We start from the raw sequence: 4053 nt of genomic DNA, 5'->3' as shown, positions 1-4053 counted from the left end.
AGAGCAACATCCCTCTGCTCAACAATCTCAACTGCTTCTTTGCTCGCTTTGAAGCACAAAACAGCACTTGCCCACAGAAGACCCCTCCCCCTCCACACGAGCAGCCCCTGTGCCAGTCCGCTGCTCTTCACCCTGCTGACGCATGACTGCACTGCAACCGACAGCAACAATTTGCTGACGACACAACTCTGGTTACAATACAGGTTGGAGGTTGACCTTCTGACCACGTGGTGCAGGGACAACAACCTCCTGCTGAACGTCAGCAAGACCAAGGAGATTGTTGTTGACTTCCGGAGAGGTCACACCCAACACCTGCCACTGACCATCGACGGTGCTGTGGTGGAGAGAGTGAGCAGCACCAAATTCCTGGGGGTGCACATCAGTGAAGACCTCTCCTGGACCACCAACACTGCATCACTGGCAAAGAAAGCTCAGTGCCGCCTGTACTTCCTGCGGAAACTCAGGCGAGCAAGTGCTCCACCAGTCATCATGACCACATTCTACCAAGAGCATCCTCTCCAGCTGTATCGCTGTGTGGGGCGGAAGCTGCACTGAATACAACAGGAAAGCCCTGCAGTGCATAGTGAACACAGTTGGAAGGATTATTGGTGCTTCACTCCCCTCCCTGAAGGACATTTACACCTCCCACCTCACCCGCAAGGCGACCACAATTGTGAGTGATGCAAGTCACCCCGCTCACAATTAGTTTGATCTACTGCCCTCTGGGAAGAGGTACAGAAGCCTGCACTCCCGCACCACCAGACTCACCAACAGCTTCATACACCAGGCTGTTAGGATGCTGAACTCTCTCCCCCCTCCAACCTCAGCTACATAACATCCTGGACTTTGGCCCCACAATGGCTGCCTTGCACTACTTCACTTGCACTACTCCACTTGTACTCCACTTGCTGCTCTTACATAACTTGCACCACTATGCCACTTGCATACTTAGGTCAAACAGAACTACCTCAGCCATTTATTGGCCTGACTTTTGCACTATTATATTGACTGTGCAATTGTGCATACAGTAGACAATTTCAACCCATATTTTGCTGCTCTTATTTCTTCATTGTATGTGCCTTCTTATTTTTACTTTTTATATTGTTTACTTGAATGTTATGTTTGTCTGTGGACCTAATTGGTAAATAATGTCTTGTCTCCACCGTGGGATAGTGGGAAACATAATTTCGATCTCTTTGTATGTCTTGACATGTGAAGAAATTGACAATAAAGCAGACTTTAACTCCTCGCATGATCCTGCTGAAAACTGCTGGTTTCATCTCAAGCACGCACGTATTATGAACGCACATTTTTTTTATGTAGCCAGTCGCCGACATTCAAAAAAATATGCGGTTATATTTCACAACTTTTGCGAAGTAGGCCTAGCCTACTGGGAAACGCTAGCAAGCTGCTGGCAGATATTTCAGGTAGGCTATTATAACTTAGAAAGATATTTTCTTCCCTAGGCTCCGGCCAGCAACACACGCTGGAAAGATGCAAACAGATCAACTTAACATATACAGTATTTCCTACTGATTACAAAGCACTGCACATAATTTGACCAGTAGTCTTCGCGTCCATAGTTTGTGAAACAATGCTGCGTCTGAGCAAAGATTTTAGATGCCCAGCGCAACTCCAAAAAGGAGAAAAAATGAGCGTCCGGCTTGAGGTTGCGCCGGACAGGGCTTTTAAAATCCATATGTCCGGCCTAAATTCGAACATATGGCCAACCTATCGCTAACTGGCTTACCAACTCTTTCTCCCGCTCATTCTACCGTAGGCTTCCTCATTCCACGTAGGCTACCTGTCTATCTCTCAGGCCTCAGCTACACCACGAAAACGTCAGGCATATTGTACATAGGCCTACTGTATTATTACCGTTTTCACACCTTTAACCAAACCCGTGAAAAACATCTTCACTTTGCAACCACTACACTTTTCGATGTCCTGAATTCAAGGTAAAGCATGAACAGCTTGAAACACATTTCTGTTAACACAGAATGACCATACATAACCTGCATCCCTTTTGCAACCCATACCATGTTTATTCTCATGCCATGTCTTCATAAACAAGATCTGTAAAGGACTCAAACCCATGGAGGAGGCCCCTTGGTGCAGGGAATCAGGAGAAAGAGACCTTACTAGCCAGCTCTATGGGTTGGGTTGCAGGATGGCAGTTTAGGTAAATGTAGAAGAAACAAAATAAACAAACCCATTGAGGAAATATGTAAATAAACAAAACTAACAGATTTTTGAAGTCCCTTCAAATTAACTACATGAAATATTAACTCCCCATTAAATGAACTAATCCCCACCTCCACCCACCCCCAAAGGTCTAAACGTAAACCTCCGTGTCAGACTGGCTTGTACATCACAATGAGAAGCATTCTGTACATCCATACACAGGGCCTGTCCACACGGAGACGCTTTTTAGGTTAAACACAGAGGTTTTGCTTCGTCTTGGCCATCGGTTCGTTCCGAACAGAAACGGAATTATAACGTTTCCGGTTATGAGTTCCACCAATAAATTGACGTTCCCGAACCGGTTAGAACAAAAAAATACTGTTCCCGGAACGGTTAATTTCGTTCCTGTCTGTTTAATGCTATAGAATTATGTCACATCTTTCTCATCCAGCTTAAACCAAATGTAATAATATTACAACTATTATCAAATAATAATAATTATATTAATAATAATAATTAAATAGGCCTACACTTATTTCAAATGTGTAGTTTATTGTTAAAAGATAAAATTTCCACACAAACGTAACCACATTAAGACACGTGGTTATGCCACTCGGGCAACAACAATTCCAACTGTCGGGGGGAAAGGCCATTTAGCCAAATGTTCGCTAGTCCATCATTAACGTGGAGTCGACAAATATAGCTATTGATATTGTGTTTGGAATGAGCGTTTTTATTAACGATGGATCGTAATTTACCCTTTTATTTAAGATGTGGAGTAGAGACTTTGTAATCCACCGCCATCTCTCCATTCAGTCAGCGAATGTTTGATGTGATGTCACACAGGAAGTGAACCTCAGCCGTCATGGTAACGTGCGCAGGAAAATAATTTTAGTTAATTAGGCAACGAAAACTTTGAGGAACGAAATAAAACCGGTATTAACCGGTTACCATTATTTTTAAATAAGTGTTCCTGTTCCAGATCATAAAAAATAATAACGTTTCCGGTTTCGTTTCTGTTCCCTGTAAAATACAAAAAGTTCCCGGTTTTTGTTTTCGTTCCTTGAACCGGTTCAAAGCCCTGGTCTTGGCCGAGCATCCAAACGAATCCTGTAAACGCACTGCCCGAAACCGCACTTTTCTGAAACCTGGTCCCAGAGTGGAAAAATCTGAAACCGTAGCCCGTTTGAATTCGTTTAGACAGCTTAAACCGCACATCCTGCTTTGCGTGATCGATGATGTCATTGCCACATCTCAGCTGCCCTGGACTTGCACTTATAGTATTGCCTAACAATACTAGTTTTCATACATGACATTACCTACGTAATGTACATGACTAGTTTTCATACATGACATTACCTAAGTTTAGGCTACATTCATTTGTGCGTAGTGCCAGTGTCATTCATTTATTTTACATGTCTTACATCATATATACATGCATTCACAGTCGAGTGAAATCAGATATAAGCATACAAAGACGCTTAGAACTTACGTTAAGCCGATGGTAGCACACTGAATGCAAATGCACGATTTGATGCAGGCAAACGTATTGACTGTTACTAACGAAGGTTTTATAGCAATATTATAAATGTGGCGACAGAATAGCCTAGAACTTGGGTAAGCCTTGCGTTTAGTAGCCTAATTGCGGTGATAGTCCGTGATTCACATTAGTTTTGGCTATCCTACAACCAAAGAAAGTAAAGGTGATTAGTAGGCCTACCTGCGTTAGCCAAATAAAGGACGGGACTGCACCCTTCACAAACCGTAAAATAAAGTTTATTAGTTTTACAGTTGACAGTTCACCATCAGTCCACACAAACAATTCTGGTTTCCTTGCACTAGCCATTTCGTCGTAGCCTATTCTGTCTG

This window comes from Alosa alosa, chromosome 18 (assembly GCF_017589495.1).
Source record: "Alosa alosa isolate M-15738 ecotype Scorff River chromosome 18, AALO_Geno_1.1, whole genome shotgun sequence".
NCBI lineage: Eukaryota > Metazoa > Chordata > Actinopteri > Clupeiformes > Clupeidae > Alosa > Alosa alosa.
The sequence above is the reverse complement of the archived record's forward strand: the minus strand, read 5'-3'. Positions refer to the sequence as shown.